We start from the raw sequence: 19,816 nt of genomic DNA, 5'->3' as shown, positions 1-19,816 counted from the left end.
GCGTGTGAAGTGCAGCTGGCGAACAGGGAAGAGCCAGCCTGGCTGGGCCAGGCGGAAGCCAGGAGCCAGGAGCTTAATCTGGGTCTCCCACGAGGGTGCAGAGGCCCAAGGACTTGGGCCGTTGTCCACTGCTTTCCCAGGCTCATTAGCAGGGAGCTGGATAGGGAGTGCATGAGCTGGGACCCGAATTGGCACCCACATGGGACACTGGCACTGCAGACGGTGGCTTGATCTGCAATGCCACAGTGCCGCCCCAGCCATGGATGTTTGAAGACCACCGTTTTTTTTTTACTCCAGCAGGAAGGGGCTGTGTTTGGTGGTGTTTGAGAATAGACTTCTTAGGGTGATTTGGGGTGGGACTTCCAGGGGTACCCTCCAGGGCCATTAACTGGACATAGAGCGTGGCAGTGAGACAAGCATAGTTCGATTATCAGAGCACCTCTTGATGTGAGGCAGTATGGGGCCATTACAAGCATGGTTTGGGAATTTTTTTGTAACATGAGGAAATGTGAAAACAATCTGGTTATGTCAGCAAAATGCATTGACATGGCAAAAAAAACCCTAAAAATTAGACCAGCTTGCTGGAGGTGCTTATCTCTGGGTGGTGAGGTAAGGAATAACCTTGTACCTTTACACCCTTTTATCCATTTCCCAAGTACTCTCCATTGCATGTGCACATTTTCCCAGGGGAAGAGGTTTTGGGAAGGCTGCAGGGCACAGGTGTACTGACAGGTGCAGGGCACACAGGAGCACTGACAGGTGAGGGCACATAGGTGTACTGACAGGTGAGGGCACACAGGTGTACTAACAGTGCGGGGCACAAGGGGTGTTGACAGGTACAAGGCACACAGGGGTACTGACAAGTGAGGGCACACAGGTGTACTGACAGGTGCAGGGCACACAGGTGTACTGACAGGTGAGGGCACACAAGTGTACTGACAGGTGAGGGCACACAGGTGTACTGACAGGTGCAGGGCACACAGGTGTACTGACAGGTGAGGGCACACAAGTGTACTAACAAGTGAGGGCACACAAGTGTACTGACAGGTGAGGGCACACAGGTGTACTGACAGGTGCGGGATACACAGGGGTACTGACAGGTGCGGGATACACAGGGGTACTGACAGGTAAGGGCACATAGGGGTACTGACAGGTGTGGGGTATACAGGTGTACTGACAGGTGCGGGATACACAGGTGTACTGACAGGTGAGGGCACACAGGGGTACTGACAGGTGTGGGGTATACAGGTGTACTGACAGGTGCGGGATACACAGGTGTACTGACAGGTGAGGGCACACAGGGGTACTGACAGGTGTGGGGTATACAGGTGTACTGACAGGTGCGGGATACACAGGTGTACTGACAGGTGAGGGCACACAGGGGTACTGACAGGTGTGGGGTATACAGGTGTACTGACAGGTGCGGGATACACAGGTGTACTGACAGGTGAGGGCACACAGGGGTACTGACAGGTGTGGGGTATACAGGTGTACTGACAGGTGTGGGATACACAGGTGTACTGACAGGTGAGGGCACACAGGGGTACTGACAGGTGTGGGGTATACAGGTGTACTGACAGGCGCGGGATACACAGGTGTACTGACAGGTGAGGGCACACAGGGGTACTGACAGGTGTGGGGTATACAGGTGTACTGACAGGTGCGGGATACACAGGTATACTGACAGGTGAGGGCACACAGGTGTACTAACAAGTGAGGGCACACACGTGTACTGACAGGTGACGGCACACAGGGGTACTGACAGGTGCGGGGTATACAGGTGTACTGACAGGTGACGGCACACAGGGGTACTGACAGGTGAGGGCGCACAGGGGTACTGACAAGTGAGGGCACACACATGTACTGACAGGTGAGGGCACACAGGTGTACTGACAGGTGAGGGCACACAGGTGTACTGACAGGTGAGGGCACACAGGGGTACTGACAGGTGAGGGCACACAGGGGTACTGACAGGTGCAGGGCACACAGGTGTACTGACAGGTGAGGGCACACAGGGGTACTGACAGGTGCGGGGCACACAGGGGTACTGACAGGTGCGGGGTATACAGGTGTACTGACAGGTGTGGGATACACAGGTGTACTGACAGGTGTGGGATACACAGGTGTACTGACAGGTGCAGGGCACACAGGTGTACTGACAGGTGCGGGGTATACAGGTGTACTGACAGGTGTGGGATACACAGGTGTACTGACAGGTGTGGGATACACAGGTGTACTGACAGGTGCAGGGCACACAGGGGTACTGACAGGTGAGGGCACACAGGTGTACTGACAGGTGTGGGATACACAGGTGTACTGACAGGTAAGGGCACACAGGGGTACTGACAGGTGCGGGGTATACAGGTGTACTGACAGGTGTGGGATACACAGGTATACTGACAGGTGCAGGGCACACAAGTGCACTGACAGGTGCAGGGCACACAGGGGTACTGACAGGTGCAGGGCACACAGGGGTACTGACAGGTGCGGGCACACAGGTATACTGACAGGTGTGGGATACACAGGTATACTGACAGGTGTGGGATACACAGGGGTACTGACAGGTACAGGGCACACAGGGGTACTGACAGGTGCAGGACATGGCACAGCAGCTTCCCTGTGACGACTTGATCCTCAGGAGTGTGGGGATTTGAACCTGGGTGTCTGGCTGTGCCTCAGCCGGCTCTGCTGCCAGGACACCTCTTGATGTGAGGCAGTATGGGGCCATTACAAGCATGGTTTGGGAATTTTTTGTAACACGAGGAAATGTGAAAACAATCTGGTTGTGTCAGCAAAATGCATTGACATGGCAAAAAAAAAAAAAAAAAAACCACCCTAGAAATTAGACCAGCTTGCTGGAGGTGCTTATCTCTGGGTGGTGAGGTAAGGAATAACCTTGTACCTTTACACCCTTTTATCCATTTCGAGCTGCCCACCAGTGGGGCTTCTTTTGCAGTGAGCACATGAGCCTGCTTCTCACGAGGGCCATGCACGGTTCAGGTTCTGCCAAGCAAGCGCTCCACAGGCTGGAGGCCCAATGCCCTTGCCTGCCTGGGCCAGGGGAGCCCACCAGGGAGCCAGGACTTGGGAGGGGCTGGACCCAGCTACTCTTTCTCAGGTCAAGCGAAGGAACACACCCTGGCTCGTTCTCGTAGTAACCTGGTGTCCAGCCTTATGGTGGCCACAGGACAGCGTGGTCCCAGTGCTTCTGAGAAAAAGCGCTGTGCGGGGAACAGGAAGGAACGGGGAGGTCATTTATTTAGGGGAAGGTGCAGTGTCTGAGGAACGCTGACCCCGCCCAGAGCACACGGCTGCAGCCGACGCAACACAGGGTGAGCTGAGCGCCGGGGCTGGAGGGCCACGCGCAGTGCTCTGGGAAGAGGTTCTGTGGGCTGTATGGCCAGAGAAGTTCTCCTATAGGCACTCATTGAGTGTTTGTGTGGCATGCAGCCCGCGTGCCACGTGTGCGGTGTGCTTCCCACCCCAAGAGTCACCTGGCCTTCAGGTGTGCCACGATGAGCTACGATGGTCAGCCTGCTGGGCGAACTCGCCAGGGCTCTGACTCAAGGCTCAGCAGTGGCGGACGGCTATGAAGGGACGAAGTGCAGGGACAGGCACGTGGTCAGGCAGGAAACCCTGGGGGTGGATCGCCACATAGGTTCTCTCACCTGTTGGGGGGATCCACGGAGAACTGTGCATTCCTGACTTCAGTGTGCCCAGCACTGAGCTGCGTGGTGTTCGGGCACTTGGGGCATCATTAGCAAGAGTGCTGTGGGGTGAGTGGGTGGTGACCACGTGGACTGTGGGTGCTCAGGAGTGCTGCTGCTGCTCGGCCAGGGTTGTCTGGGGGTCATGTAGCCCTCAGGGGGGAGCCCTGGCACATGCTCATTGTCCACAAAAGATCTGACTCCTCCGTGGATCAGTTTGGTACATCGTCAAGCACAAGACTCTCTTAGGCACCTGCTTGTCCATTAATGTGAAATGGGTTCAGTTAAACTGGGAGACCGTGCAGCCCAGCCAACCAACTGACCAGCAAAACAGAAACCACAGCGTCGTCCATGGATTTATAGCATGGCTGGACCACCCATGAGGCCAGCACTCCCGCCCCCGGATGCGGGTGACCCTGCTGTCAGAGGGAACAGGAGGAGGTCCAGACTTACACGGTCAGCTCTGGACGCCAGAGGAGCTGTGTGGCTGTGCCCAGCAGTGCACCTCTGCGCACCAGGCTGCAAACCACCTGCCTCGAGCCCCTGTCCTGACCCTGGAGGCGAGAAGCAGTAAGCAGACAGTAAAAGCGAGACCACGGGAGCACAGCGGGCACATCTCATGATATTTGCAGCACTTGGGCAAATATTGACTCACTGGGGTGAGGCCGAAAAACAGACCTGGCTGAAAGTCAGGCCAACTAGGGGAGTTCCTGGCTGCCCTGTGATCCAGGCTGCAAAGCAGCGCTCCCTCGGACGCAGCCTGTGTCTTCCAGCCCCGCAGTGGCTTCTGCCCCTTCTGAATTCACCAACAGCTTGGTCTTCTGGTGTAGCAGCCCGGAGAAACCACCAGTCAGGGGCCGGTGATGACATGGCCTCTTGGGATACGGAACTGAAATCTTTGCTTTCCTTGCTGCTGGGTTTGCACTGAAAGAAGCCCAGGGCCAGCCCTGTCTCTTCTTGGGAGAGATTGCCACGGGCCCTCCAGCCGCACAGAGAGACTCACATTTGGTGGTCAGTCGTCCAGCTGTGGGTGTAGGCGACCAATGGACAGTCGCAGAAGAGCAAGGAAAGGGATGTGGGTGGGAGAAGAGGAGAGGGCTTTGGGGGAAGCGTCTGGGGGAGGGGGGCCCCTGGGGCAGACTCCCCACTATGCATGCTGTGCTGAAATGCTCCCGCCCCTGCCATCCCCCCCCCACCCCCAGGTCTCTGCCCAGGAGCAGAGACAACTTGCAGAGCCGACCCCAGTCCTGTCCGTGTGACGTGTTACACAAGGGCGCTTCGAAAAGTTCCTGGAAAATGAAACCAGACGATGAGTTCATCTTGGTGCAAGACATTTGAAATCCAGGCTGGGTCTGCCGCTCCGGCCCCGTGGGGAGTCGTCTCTGCAGGGTGGAGTCCCAGAGAAGGGTTCGTATCACAGAAGCGCCCGGAGGCTGGGGCAGCTGCTTGCTTTCTTGTTTTGTAGAGGTTTATTTGTTTACTTGACAGGCAGAGTTACAGAGGGGGAGCAAGGGTGGAGTGAGTAAGGGGGGATGGAGAGAGAGAGAGAGACAGACTCTCCCATCTGCAGGTTCACTCCTCCAGTGGCTGCAACAGCCTGGGGCTGGGCCAGGCTGAAGCCAGGAGCCCAGAGCTTCATCCCATGTGGGCTGCCGGGGCCCAACGACCTGGGCCATCATCCCCCACTTTCCCAGGCACATTAGCAGGGAGCTGGATAGGGAGTGGAGCAGCCAGGACTTGAACAGTGCTCACATGGGATGCCAATGTCACAGGCAGTGCCTTAACCCCCTGCACCACAACACAAGCCCCTAGAGTCGCTTCCTAAGCACCCCTGGTGGGAGCCAGTGTTGCCTGCGGCCCCCAGGGTGAAGTGTTCCTGCAGGAGATGGGCAGGTGATGCGGGCTCCTGCTCTTCTCCCTGACGCTCCAACACCGCACACAGGATACCACGGATATGAGGGAGCAAGCACTGCGGAGCTGAACCGACTCCAGGCAAATGCTGTGCCCCAGCCCAGTGCCCCAGCTCCACCCCCACACTGGGTCCACCTTGGTGCTCCGCCTCCACGTTAGTCCCAGACGCAGGGAGGAACTGGAAGGGCAGAATGCAGGTCACGCATGCATGTCGTGGTTTTGCTGTCACTTCTGGTCTCGCTGTGATGCTTTGGTGGCAATGAAGGCCAGGGGCCTCCAGCCCTGCACAGCGTCCCCAGGGAGGGGGATGCCGGCGGCCGCTCCCCGGCCCTTCTCACTGAGGTTGAGGTAGCCTTGGATGCCCTCTCTCACTGAGGTCCCCTCCCTGTGGGCCTCTGCATGCACTTTGCCTGGTGGTCTGCGGGGTCCTGGCTGTCCGCGCCTGTCCCCTGGCCTGTTGGGGACCTTGGTTCTTTGTCGACTGCTTACTTTGCAGATCTGGGTTTGGTAGGTGGAAGGAGACGGTGCCTCGGGCTCCCTGGGGAAATCGCAGCTGGGGCTGTAGGAAAAATAAGAAGAGATTGAGTGGCCAGAGGCTCCCAGGCCCCGGTGCTGTCGGGGACAGGCGGGTGCTGGGACGGCTGTGAGGGCCTGCCCAGGGTGGCCTGCTCCTGCTCGACCTGCTGCTCCCCCGGGAGGAGTCTTACACAAGACGCTGCTGGCGCCTGCCCCTCCCCGCCCGCCAGCTCCCAGCACAGGATTAGCAGGCTAAGCCCAGCTCTATTTCTGGAAGGCAGAAAGTTCAGCTGCGGGTAGCATAGCGAAGATGTTCATTTACTCCGTGGCCGGGAGCGGAGCTGGGGGCCCTCGGGAGAACTGTTCTGTGCACACCAGCGGGGAGCGAGCTCGCTTGAATGAGAGAGGGAGAAGGCGGAGGAGGGGGCAGACTGGCAGGGGAGCGTAGCTCTGTGCCTGCTGCTGTCACGCCCTGCTCTGACTGCTGCCGATCCCAACCTGGCCTTTGGAAAGTGCAGCAAGGCCTCCTGATTGGGCCTTTGTCACCAACCATGGGGACACCTCACACGTTAGGAAGTACAGGAAATTCTGATTGTCCAGCACCCTGGGGAGTCTGGGGGGCCACAGGCCAGGCCAGGGCAGGCCGGTGTCGTCCGGCCCAGGCATGCAAAGGGGCACTGCTGCCTGTGTGTGCCGACCTGTGTCTCCCTGGCGGTTCACTCCCTCAGGCCGGCAGGACCAAGGGGCTACGGTGATCATTCGATGTGGCGAATCAGGAGAGTGCTCAGAGCTCGGGATTTTTCAGGTGGTGATGGTTGCGTGCGTGTGTGCATGTGCCTGTGGGTGCCCGCGTGTGTGTGGGCCGAATGGCTGAGAAGGCTTGGTTGGAAATGACCATTCTAAGAGGCGGATGGCCCGAAGCTGGGAAGGAGCAGCCGATGTGGGATGAGGGAACGACAGGCAGAAGCCGGCAATGCAGGTGGAGAAACAGAGCCACTTGTGCGTGGGAGCCAGGGCCGCGCCGGAGGCAGGGGCCTCGCCAGGCAAGGGCTGTCCGGGACAGGAGCAGGTGCAGGCTGTGAACCAGGAGCCTGGACTCTGGCGAGCCCAGGCCGTCCCAGAAGCCTGAGGCTGGCAGAGAGAGGGCAGCACCAGGCCCAGAGGGACCTTGGGTGAGCCAGGGGCGGGGAGTCCATCTCCAGATGTGCCAGGGCACCGCTGACATCTCACCCAGACTCGCCATTGGTGCGTGTCACAGCTGGAAACCCCTGACAGAGTCGAGTTTTTGGACAAAACAAGAAAAGCAGCATCTTGTGGTCTTCGCCGGAGGCTTTCTTTATGCAGCTCTTCCTGACCGAGCAGAGGGCTCCAGGCCCCGGGGGAGCCAGACGAGGATGGACTGGGGCCTGGAGTGCCCAGGGGAGGCCTCTGTGCTGGGGGGAAGGGGTCATGGTGGCCCAGGCCAGGGCTGGAGCAGGAGGCTGCAGACGTAGACTGGGGACAGGTGGGAGAAGCAGGTGCACCTCTGATCGCGAATTCTGATGCCCACAGGCTTCGGTGTGGGCTGACGATGTTCGTAGTGATTTGGTAATTATGAGAACAGCAGAGGCAGAGGGGAGATGTGGCTGCTCCTTGCATACGGACATCCTTAGGATCGTGTGGTCCTGCACGGTGTGGCAAGTTCGACGGGAGCTGAGCACCAGGGAGCCGCTCTTGCGGTGACCCCTTGTGTGTGAGACGCTCGCCGATGGGTCTTCTTCCAGGCGTGTCGGGGAGCGGGAAGGGGCTGGCGGAAGCAGCACCCGCTCCAAGCGGATGTTTGTTCAGGGTTTATCAGCCCGGAGCCAGGGCTTGCTTTGTGGTGACAGCCACCAGTGCCACGTTCCAGAAACTTCTCTCAGAGCTATGCACCTGCTCTGTCCTGTTGCCCCTGGATGAAGATCATTGACTGAATGCCCGCAGAAGACGGGGGTGGCACAGCCATGAGTGGGTCGCAGCCAGGAAGGGGATTGTCTGAAATGTGTCCACCCAGCACTTTCTGCTGAACACTGATGGCCTCTGGGCATTGGTCCAGATGAGTAACGAGTTGTGGGAGAAGCTGGCTGCGTCCCTTCGCTTCCTCTTCCTTGCGAGCCGAAGCCTAGTTGTTTTGCAGGCTTTGTGGCTACAAAATGTTTTCCAGGCTCTGCGATTGTGAGCTGTGGCCGAGGAGAGGTAAGCAGGAATGCTACGTAGGGTTGCTTGGCAGGTTTTTAAAGGGAGCTGACTCAGCTGAGCAGGGTGCCCGTCCTTCCTTCTCCCCTTGCTGTTTCCTGCTGCCTGGAATGCAGACATGATGTGCGGAGCTCCAGGAACCACTCTGGGCCATGCGGTAGCCTTGAGGCCAGGAGTCGACCTCCCGCTGCACAGCTGGAAGGTGCGGTGCTTGTTCTCTTGACTGATGATCTCTGAGGTCTCTTGTTCTGAGAATAAACTTGGATGTGGCTGAGCCAGAACTACTTGTGGTTTTCACTTAGATGAGGGTCTTCAAAAAGTTCATATCGGGCCGGCACTGCGGTGCAGCGGGCTCGGTCACCGCCTGCAGGCATCCCACACGGGGGCGGTTCCGCTCCCGGCTGCTCCTCCTCCGATCCAGCTCTCTGCTGTGGCCTGGGAGAGCAGTACAAGACGGCCCAAGTGCTTCAGCCCCTGCACCCGCGTGGGAGACCTGGAAGAAGCTCCTGGCTCCTGGCTTTGGATTGGCCCAGCTCTGGCCATTGTGGCTATTTAGGGAATGAACCAGCGGATGGAAGACCTCTCTCCCTCCTCACTCTCTCTGTAACTCTGACTTTCAAATAAATAATCTTGTTTTTTTTTTTTAAATCTCATGGAAAATGTATGTTGTAAAAAATGCAATAATTTCAGTTTATTGCACCAGAATAAATTTACCTTTTATTTCTATTTTCCATGAACTTTTTGAATCCCTGTCATATGCAAATGGGCTTGCAGGTCATTGACCCCCGTCCAGCACCATTTGGTTCAACTGAGCAAAAACGAAAGCGTGTGGCATCATTGGCTCAGTGGCTTCAGGGTCAGGTTGCATGACCCCGCAGACACAGGCGAGCGCTCACAGCGTCTACAGCAGCGATACAACAAGGGGCCCACGCCGGGTCGGCACACAGACCGGGCGTGCTGTTACGAGGGAGCCTCGGGTCTATTCACTGAGGCTGTACGTCACAGGACAGCGTGCGCCGCTGACACGCGTGTGGATTGTGTGTGTGTGTGTGTGTGCAGTTGGCCCTGCACGTCTGTGGGCTCCACATCCACAAATTCAGCCAACCAGGGGGCCAAACCTCTAGGGAAAAGGCCACCCCCGTGCTGCCCGAGTGCAGACCCCCATCACAGTGCCCAGCCATGCGGTGCTCTTTGCGCTGTGTCGGGTGAGGGACTTGAGCATCTGCAGGCTTAGTCTTGGTGGGGGGGGTCCCTGAACCAACCCCCCCCCCCGGGACTGACTGCAGATATGCGGTACTGCAGGAAGTTCCTGGAAAAGTGGAATTAAAAGATGCTTATTTTGGTGCAAAAAATGTGAAATCCACGCAGTGTTTTCATGATACATATTGTCCACAAACTTTTTGAAGACACCTCCTATGCATGGATTTCAATTTTTTTTTTTTTTTTGGCACCAAAATGATCTTATCTTTTTGTTCCACACTGGTTGAAGTGTCCGCACTTACACAATTCTTTCTAGAAGGAAACGGAATTGTGTCAGCAGGAGGGAGAGAGGGCCAGAGGTTCGGTGCCCTCTTGTGATTGAATTTTTGAATGGATTCAGTGTCTGTAGTAACAAAAACGTTATCTCCAGTGTGCACCCTGCTCAGGGTCTGATTTCATAAATTAATAGCGCACAGTCCGCATTCATCAAATTGTCTTTGCTATCAAGGTGCAGTCCGATTGCCAACCTGTACTCGGGCAGGAGCGGTGCCGCGTGGGGCCGGGGGCTGTTTTACACAGCGTGTGCCCCTCCTTGGGGTGTGGGGGTCACAGGCCCTGGGCTGCCTTTGGACTGTAGGTTTCCGGGGATTGTCGAGCACGTGGGCCAGGCCAGGAGGAATTCCTGGGCCAGGATTCCCCGGGGAGACAGAGACTGCTGGGTTCCACCCTGGGAGCTGCCGGGAGCGGCCTGCCGTCTGTGGCCCTCCGTGGCTGCCTGCAGTTGTGCCGATGCAGGAGCGGAGCCTCTCAGAGCGGCCGGCTCTCAGGCAGGGCCCTGGGGTGCGGGAGAGCCCAGGGCACCCTGGACCGCCTTCCCGCCACGCTTCGCGGTGCTGGCCTTGGCCCACGCGCGCTGAGAGCGAGGCCGGGGCGCGCTCACAGTGCCGGCTGTGGCAGGCAGCCCCGCAGCACGCAGCCTAGCCCTCGTCTCTGAAGTGAGAACTGTGTGAGGCCAGCTAGCTCACTTTAGCCATCATTGTCCTTTACGGCAGCCAATGCCAGAACTCTTGGGACAACAGCAGACGTTAGCAAGGGGCAGTGGTAAGTGAGGACGTGGACAGCCAAGGAGCAGGGTCTGTCTTGGCCGCGGGTGATTGCCCCGCACACAGAGGGCAACAGTGAAGAAATGGTGTGGAGGCGCAGGCGTGGCTGCTGGAGGCGTCCAGCTGGATGCAGGCCGCTGGGTCGCAGGGCTCTGCCATGGCCACGTCCGCTTCCTTAGAAAGTTCTAGAACCCAGGCGAGACCAATACTCTGCTCCTTCTCAAGAAGGCGGTCCTGAGAGGAGACCAAGGGGGGAAATGGCCGTTTGTGGTGGTTTCTCTGCCACCTCTGCTCCCACACCTGCAGCTTCCAGAAATGTCCCCCCCCCCGCCCCCCGCACCATGCAAGAGGTGATGACCTCCCCAAAGGATTCTGACCTCGCTGCTCCGTGGTCATGGATTTGAGGAAGCAGGTGCACCAGGGAGTGCCCCCGCACACCAGCCACCCACAGTGGGGTCTCCGGCACCGTAGGATTATTTGGCCTTGGGTGGGAGGGGAGTTTAAGTTTGAAGTGGTGGTCAGCTCTAAAAACTCTGTATTTCTCCTTTTACAACGGTGGCCCTTAGAGCACCTGTGTGGAAATCGCCAAGAATGAACACACTGACGACGTACAAGGCCAGGCCTCAGGTGTCTGGGACTTCTCAGATCTCCAGAAAACACGTTCAGGGCCCCAGGGGCACCCGGGGTAATCTCAGCGTCCACGCTGGGCAGCAGGACCCTGTCACTTCTTGTCATTGAACTCCTCCCAGCAGGCTCTCAGGGGACAGGAACGGAGGATGACGACGCTGACACACGTGGCCCAGAGCCCCGTACGCCTGCTGCTCCCTGGCCAGGTCCCACTGTTCTCTGGGCGAGTGTGAGCAGCAAACTCCGGCTTTTGGGGGCCTCTGAGGGCCCAGGGCCTGTCCCCACCCCCACAGTCTGGTTCCTTAGCAACTGCAAAATTTAAAAAAGGCGTTTTTTTTCATACTGAAAGTCACATTGCTACTTCTCTCTGCTGTCCCCACTCAGCGCACATTTATCTGAGCAAAGGGGCTCTCACTGCACCTCTGAGAGTTCCCCAGTGACGCAGAGGCACTGGGCACGGGCTGGGCCGTGACCATGACGTCAGCTGGAGCCACCGGCTGGCGAGTGAGGCCCTGGATGGGACGTCTTCAGGCGTCCCGACGTGACCGTACAGCGAAGACACCAAGCTGTGAGTGATTTCACTTTCCCCCCTTGCCCCTGCGTTCTTGTGCAAGTTTTTAACCTGCGCATTTGGGAGATATTTCTTAATGTTTGCTCTTGCTTTGCGGGATCTTGGCGAGCACCCTCACTGGCTCTGTTTACAGACCTGGCAGGGGGAAGGGTCCTCCTTGTCCTCCCGGGGTCTCAGGGCTTCCCGGCTCCTGCCCGCGGGACTGGGTGTGCAGCCTGTTCTGCAGCCGTTGTGCGGTTCTTGGCTCTTTTTCACCCGAGTCACGTGCCGTCTGAGAGAGGTGTGGAGTGTGGTCAGGCAGCCCAAACACAGGAGCAGTTCTGGAGTTGGCTGCCAGGGAGACCGTGACCTTGTGGCTTCTGTCGGGTCAGGCTGGGCGTGCACGCCCGCTGAGCTGCCTGGTTCAGCCCAGGCCCGCTTGTCCGCAGACAGGCCGTGCTCGGTGTCAGCAGGGGCGGGAGCCAGTGGGTGTCAGCAGGGATCTGCACAGTACGGAGCAGCCAGTGCTTGTAGCCCTGTATGCCACCTCTGCTCCCACACCTGCAGCTCCCACTCCCTGACAGCACGGGGCAGGTGTGTGCACGCTCCCATGCAGCTCACGAGCGGGCACGCTTGGGTTTTACCTCCTAGAACGTGTGTTCAGGAAGCCCTCCAACACACGCTCCTGATGTTCCCGTGAGCACTCGCCCAAGCGCTCGTGCTGACCGTGCGGCCAGTGGCTGAGTTCCCGGGCTACCTGGGGCCCGCGCTGCTCGGCTGTCTGTGGCTCTAGATCGTGGAAGGTCATGGACGACTTCTGGGGAAGGCAGGTGGAGCGAGCTCTGACCTCAAAGCCAGGTGGTGATGAGCAAAGGCCCGGGGACATCCTGCTGCGACGCCTCAGGGCGGGAGTGCGGCAGCCGCGCAGCGCCGGGAGGAGAAGGGTTGTCGATTACACAACCCCGGAACCACACAGCCTGGCAGTTCCCAGGGTGACGCGGCACGTGCTAGCTGTGTCACAGGAAACGTTAGCCATCACCTGGGTGGGAGGGAGGGGCTGGCAGCCTCCAGCCTTGCCCGGGTGAACACGTGGTGACCCCTCAGCCTCCCTTGGGAGCGTTTTCTTGAACTCCCTCGTGGTTTCATTTGCCTTGCCTCAGTACGTCTACACTGCAGGCAGCCCCCCTGTCTTCTGTGTACAGTGTGAGATTCCCGTGGGATACTCGCGGGTGCACCTCGCCGGGCAGTGCAGTACCCAGCCCCGCTGATCTTGCCAGCAGCCCCCGCCCCCATCCTCCCTCCACACCTGGAACCTGCCTGCTCCTCTCCAGTTTTATCTAACTGCAAGTGTGACGCTTCCAAGGCTTGCTGTGGACTGTGAAGTGGAAGACAGGCTCCGTCTTACCCACTGTCCTCAGGGCTGGGCCCCTGGACGGCCAGAGGGCTTTGTTAACCTGCCAACCACACGCGATGCTTCAGCTCAGACCACTTAAGATGAAAGAAAATAGTGAACCAGTGGGCAGGCCCGGAAGCCTGTGTCTAGCCATGCAAGGGACAGGGTCCCTCAGAGGTCTCCAGCTGTCCTTATGTGTGGCTGCTTTCTTGTTATTGCTGGGCCTTTGTTTTATTATTTTTAAATTTTTTTATTTTTTTATCAATTGGAATGGCAGAGAAACACACACACACACACACACACATCTTCCACCTGCTGGTCTCTACCCCCTACTTGCCCCAGAAGGCCACAACAGCCAGGGATGGGCCAGGCCAGCGTGTGGAGTCTGGAACTCAGTCTGTGTCTCTCACACGTGTGATGAGGACCCAAGTATTGAGCTGTCAGCTGCTGCCTCCCAGGAAAGCTGGAATTGGAAGCAGAGCCAGGACTCAAACCCAGACGCTCTGATTATGGGCTGCAGACATCCGAGTGGCGTCGTAACCACTGCGGGGACGTCCTGGCCCTGTTTTATTCTATCTTTTGTTTCTGTTTTGAGAACTTGACTCCACCCCTGCCTCTGGTGCCCACAAAGCCAGAAGCAGCTTTGGCCGGCACCTGCTTGCTGTCTTTGGAACTCAGCTGTCGCTGCGGGTCCTGGTGTGACGGCAATGCCGAGGGCCCAGCCGCTGGTGTTTTGTGAGGGTGTTCTAAATAATAAAAGATAACGAGGATTGAACTAGTTGGAAGCTTCGCTTGACTCCCTGTCACTGCCGGGAAGGCGGACTCTGAGCCCAAGTCTCTGAGACACAGAGGCCATCAGTTGCTCCACTGTTCAAGTCTGCGAACTTTTGAGAGGGATGCCAGGGAGACTGAGAACAGGAACCTTCTAGAATCTCTAGGATCACTAAACTGCTCAAGATGTCCACAGGTTCTCAACTGATTCCTAAGTTACTGCATCAGCCGAGGTACCAAATGCGGTGTTCCCGCGTGGGCCAGCCCTGGGAAGTGGCCTTCCCGAGACCGTTTTGCTTTTTAATATTTCCTGAAATTAACAAGCTGCGTGGGTTCTTGCCACACATTCAGAGAATTCTGAACACTGGCTCAAGTAGACCAGGCAATGTGGTGAGTTCTAAGGGTTTTGCTCAGTGAGAGATGCATAGGAGAGTGAGGGCCTCATCTAATGGAGAAAGAAAAGTCTAGAGGCTAAGCTGGGTCCATACCAAGCAGAGAGCAGGCCGGGAGCCAGCCGTGTGCAGCAGGCTTGCAGGCAGCAGAGCAGGGAGTGGACAGCCCGAAGGTCACGTGCCCCAAAGGCATGGGCAGCAAGGCCAACAAAAGGGAGGGGCCCCGTGCTCCAGGCCTTTATCCACTTCCAAAGGAGAGTGGTTACGTAGCCTGACTGGCAGGTGGGTGTACAGGTGGGGTCAGGTAGGGGCATGAGATCACACAGGGGGCGGGGTGGAGGGCGTGGACTCCAGCTTACAAATCTAATCAGTCTTACCCTGTCTGCCTGCCTGCGCCATTCCCCCCTCAGAGATTCCATTCCCTGCGTCCTAAGGGGTGCTGAAGGGCGTGGAATCATCACATCGTCTATAGCTGCTTCCTGCTCATGAGGGGCGTCGTGCAGGCCCTGCCTGTCCTGGGTCTGGAAGTCTCCGCTCATCTCATCTAGCACATTCGCTTTATGAGCTGGAGCAGTCTCTGTTACCACCAACGTCTGTGTCCCCTGCATGGTCAGTTGTTCCCAGAAGTTGTTGAGTTCTGAAACATATGAGTTTGTTAACTGGCATAAGTGCAAACTGGAACAAAACCAGTTGTAAGTGGTGTGCCCCTTAAGATGGAGAGAACATATCTCACATTTCCAGATAGTGGGTGGTGATAGATTATAAGCCCATTTAGTCTGAGCATAGAGAATTATAATAGAAGAACCTGATCAGAGTTTATTGTCAATAACAGCTCCCAGAGAGAATGGAGAGGAGGCAGGCACAGCATGTCTGCCTGAAGGGGCGGCAGTCTGGCTGTGAGGAATGTAAGTTTCACTGATGTCTGATTGGCCTACAGGAACAACCAGGTGTGTCTTTTGAACTTACCTGTGAAGACTTAGGAGGTAGGAGTTTAACCCTAGTTTCGCTGAACACAGCTGTGGTCAGCAGTACATGGTAAGGTCCCTTCCACGTAAGCTGTCACTGATCTGAAGAGGATCTTTCCATGAATGTCTTGTTCAGGAATCCCTAATGTCGGAGCTTTTGTTAAAAACCATTTAATTCCTTGGAACACCTTTTGTAGCTCCCCTGTCCAGCACAGTGTGTCTGTGTCAGGGATTTTAAAGCACACACAAAGGCTTAGAACCCAAATCCTGGAATCCATATTCCATAGACTCCTACCATCAGCAATTCCCAACGTTGGAGCTTCTGTTAGAAGCTCCTTAATTTTTTGGAACAACTTTTGTAGCTACGCTGTCCAGAGCAGTGTCTGCATCAGGGCCTTTTAAAGGCTTGGAATCCAAATTCCACAGAATTCTGCCATTCCCAGAAATACCCTTAGCTGCCTTTTCCGTCTGTGGGGAGCGGATATATAGGACAGCTTCCCTTCTGTTGACTGAGAGAGTGCACTTTCCTGGAGTTAGAACATACCCGGTCATCTACCTCTAGTTTAGAAACCTGAGCTTTTGTTGGTGAACTTCTGTATCCTCTCTGTCCCAGATTCTGGGTTTAGTGGGACACAGAAGAGAGTACCCCTCAGGCAAAGGCTTAGCACACAACACAATGCACTGGGCCTGGGCCTGTGTCGCAGGCCTGAGGATAAGTCACGTAAGTCAAACAAGCACAGCTACTGTTTGCCTAAGCGGCTGTGCAGATCTCTGTTTCATTCAGGAGCTGCCTTGTGTTTAGGTTTGCTTCCTCTCAGACTCCATTCATTGGACTTTTATCTGTTTTTGTTTAGAGCCATGCACAAGCCCTCAAAGACTGGAACATGTAAAAAGATAGAGTCTGCCCTCCACATCTGCAAATTCAACCAACTGTGGCCTGAAAGTACCAGAGGAAGAGCACGTGTCTGTATTGAACAGGTACAGATTTTCTCCTTGTCATTGTTTCCTAACGATGCAACCTAGCAGCGGTCTACACGGCATGTGCCCCGCTGTAGTCCTTTCTCAGAAATCTACATATGATGCACGTGGGTGCTGTGCAAATGCCTCACCATTGATATCGAAGTCCTGAGCCTCCGTGGACATCCGTATCCAAGGCAGGTCCCGGGGTCAGTCCGTGGGGCTGCTGAGGGACAGCTGTACCCGTGATTTCGTTGCAAGTCGGTTTCACATCCTGCACACTTGAACATCCCCATCATTGGCTGAGGTTGCATCCCATAAAGATAATGGAATGTGGAATGCTACCAACGAGGGCCAGGCCTGGCCACACAGGAAAAGCTGTTTATTTAAACCGCATTCCAGAGAGGTGTCGCTACAGTGGCATTTGATGAGCAACACGGATATAATGAGAAATGTTAATTATCTGTGATGATGATTAGTGATAAGCTACCCACTGCTTAAATATCCACACGTGGGCAGAAAGCTGGGGAAGGAAGGCGGAGGGCTTTGTGACGAACGCTGCCGCGGGCGAGGCTGCGGGGTTTTGAGCCTCTGCGGGAAACCGTTTGGTGACCAGCTCTGGCATTTTAGGTAGTGAACCACGAACACAAGGAGGTTTTAAAAACAGCCCACCACCCTGATCAGCGGAAGGCAAGGGAGCACACGCAGGGGTGAGCGTCTGCGTGGGAGCCCCGGGCGGTTCCATGGGGCAGCCAGAGCTGAAGGCTGCAGTTCAGGGAGGTTGGAGGTCCTGGCGGGTTGAGAAGTGGGTGAGGACATCGGGATTCATCTCAGGACAGCGGCTGAGGATACCCTGCAGCCAGGAACTTGGCTGAAGAGCCTCAGTAGGAAGGGAAACGTTCAGCAACCCCAGCACTGGGATACATCCTCAACTATGGGGTGCACCCTGGATTGATCCAAAAACAGAAGGCCCAGTCTAACGTGGCACCAAGAAGCATTGCTGAAAAGACGAAGGTGGCTCCATCCCCGAGCGTGGCGGCCTGACCCCAGAGCACTGGTGCCAAGGCCAGTCAGCGGGAGAGGGGGTCATTCATGCCCACCGAAGCCCTTGGGCAAGTGGCAGTGATAGAGCGTCGGCCTCCAGATAGGCGCTGTGGCCACAGAGCCGGAGCTGGACAGGCACGAGGTCACGTGTCATGTGTCATGTGTCAACCTCCAGATAGGTGCTGTGGCCACAGAGCCGGAGCTGGATGGGCACAAGGTCATGTGTCATGTGTCACGTGTCAGCCTCCAGATAGGTGCTGTGGCCATGGAGCCGGAGCTGGACAGGCACGAGGTCACGTGTCATGTGTCATGTGTCAGCCTCCAGATAGGCGCTGTGGCCACGGAGCCGGAGCTGGACAGGCACGAGGTCACTTGTCATGTGTCATGTGTCAGGCGTCGTATGCCATGCGCCACAAGGCTCTGCTGCCAGGGGCTCCTGGACCGGAACACCCCAGAGAACTCTGACCAGTGGCTGGTGCTTCCTTTAGTTTCCCGAGAACAGCCACGGTGCAGTCTGGCGGAGGGGCCCCAGAGAGCAGAGTGGAAGCTCACCCGTACGCACCAGGATCTGCACGTGTTCGAGGGGGGCCACGCCAAGAGAGATGAAAAGCTCAGGAAAACAGAGGCACGGGCGCCCAGGTGGGATCAGCCGCGGAGCTGGGGAGGGCAGCAGTACCTTCCTCTGCGGGGTGCGGGAGCCACAGCAGTCACCACGTGCGCTCTGTGCCAGGGCTGAGCGTTCGTGAGTTCCGTGCTGCAGTTTTAGAATCCGTATCACATTAATATTCAAATAGGACACCCACCATAGACAGTATCTTTTGTGTGCTTTTATTTGAAAAGAAGAGAGACACAGAGGTTTTCTACCTACTTGTTCACCCTCCAGGGCCCACAGCTTCCTGAGCTGGGCCAGGTTGAAGCCCAGAACCTAATCTGGGGCTCCCACGTGGGTCACAAGGGACCCAAGTACCTGAGCCATCGCCTGCTGCCTCCCAGGGCCCACATCAGCAAGCTGGAACTGGAGGCAGAGTAAGGGGACTGAAGCCCAGGCACCCTGGGGCGGGACGCAGGCATCCCAGCAGTGTCTCCAACACCTGCTGCCTGTGGGAAGTACTTTGAAAAAGGAATGCTCTCTGTGGTCCTTTTTAAGATACTTCCCACACTTGAAAAAATCAGCAATGAATTAAAAATAAATGTGACAGAAAAATAAGGGTCCCCCCCCCCCAAATACAGGGAGATAACTTGCTGGCGTTTGTGTTTTAGGTAACTGGAGTAAGATGGGCCAGATTCTCACAGGCAGGTAATAGTGGCTTGTGCAAGGACTTGTATCGCCAGGTTTAGAAGCAGGTACAGTCAGGGTGAATGTGCCGTTTATGATAAAGATGGGTTTTGCTCCACGTCCCAAGTTGCCTCTTTCCTCTTACCAGGCCACAGTACATGGCTTGCAACTTCGTGATCTCACAGGTAATCTTAAGTGACTTAAAAGGGGCTGGTGGGAGCGGGTGGGTTAAGTGCAGTGGGACCCACGTCGCAGTGCCAAGGTCCAAGTCTCAGCTCTGCTTCTGATTACAGCTGCCTGGTAGTGTGGACCCTGGGAGGCAGCAGGTGGTGGTCCATGTACTTGGGTCCTTGCAACCCCTGTGAGAGACCTGATACAGCGTCAGACCCCCAGCTCTGGGCTGGCACAGGCCCAGCTTTGAGGACGTTTGGGAAGTGAAGCAGCAGATAGAGGATCTGCCTATGTCTTCCTCGCTGCCCTTTAAATGGGATAAAAAATAAAAATTGTAATAAAAGTCACTGCTGAGATTATGCACACTGCTGAGTTTTCCACCTTAGGACAGGATAGCCGCGGATGCTGGCTGGCAGGTATCAGCTTCTTCCATCTGGAGTGAAGAACTACTTAAGCAGTGAGTCCCACTACTTCCCTGTTTCTTTCTAATTGTTAATCTGTTACAAAGACTTCGTATGCTTGCTACAACTCTGTACTAATTAGGGCCGTTGTCATTCTCCCAGGCACCCTGCTCTGTTTCTCTTTCCTAATGACAAAGTTTGCCTGTTTCCACTTCCTGCCGCGAGTGTTCTTTTATGCATGCTGCTGCTTTTAATACTGTCATCTGTTACTCATCGCGGCGTCACGTGCTTTTGGATCAAAAAGAGAGCTGACGAGTAGATCCCGAAGCACCCGCTTCTTCACCTCGGTGGCCTGGAAACAAGACCTCACTGACAGTCCCATCGGAGAAAACCCAGGAAGCTTTGGGTGCTTATGGGAGGGTCGCTATCATAATCCCAGTTCTAACATACATTGTATCCTTAGCACACCTAAGAAAGCAAGGCCTATCAGAGTAATCTTTTCCAAAATGCCTTTGATACATTGCTTAGTAACTGGAAAATCACTATCATGAAAACCGAAGGTATGTTTAACTAGAAAATCAATATAGGACTTCAAGAGGTTTATAGCAAATGGAATTA

The 19,816-nt window shown here is 56.1% G+C and overlaps 2 long non-coding RNA genes across 3 annotated transcripts in view; one reads left to right on the top strand and one right to left on the bottom strand.

The window, feature by feature from the left end:
* Positions 1-5,772: 5,772 nt before the first annotated feature.
* Positions 5,773-12,766, bottom strand: LOC138850117 (uncharacterized). Its single transcript, XR_011389640.1, has 2 exons — positions 11,985-12,766; positions 5,773-6,177 (listed from the first exon to the last, which is right to left on the bottom strand). It is a non-coding gene; the product is annotated as an uncharacterized lncRNA (long non-coding RNA).
* Positions 11,182-19,816, top strand: part of LOC138850118 (uncharacterized) — a 64,788-nt gene continuing 56,153 nt past the window's right edge. For both annotated transcript variants that reach the window (XR_011389641.1, XR_011389642.1), the window contains exons 1-2: positions 11,182-11,846; positions 16,204-16,327. This is a non-coding gene — a long non-coding RNA (uncharacterized lncRNA). The remainder of the gene's footprint in view (positions 11,847-16,203; positions 16,328-19,816) is intronic.

This window comes from Oryctolagus cuniculus, chromosome 6 (assembly GCF_964237555.1).
Source record: "Oryctolagus cuniculus chromosome 6, mOryCun1.1, whole genome shotgun sequence".
Taxonomy (NCBI): domain Eukaryota; kingdom Metazoa; phylum Chordata; class Mammalia; order Lagomorpha; family Leporidae; genus Oryctolagus; species Oryctolagus cuniculus.
This window is presented reverse-complemented; position numbering and strand designations above follow the sequence as displayed.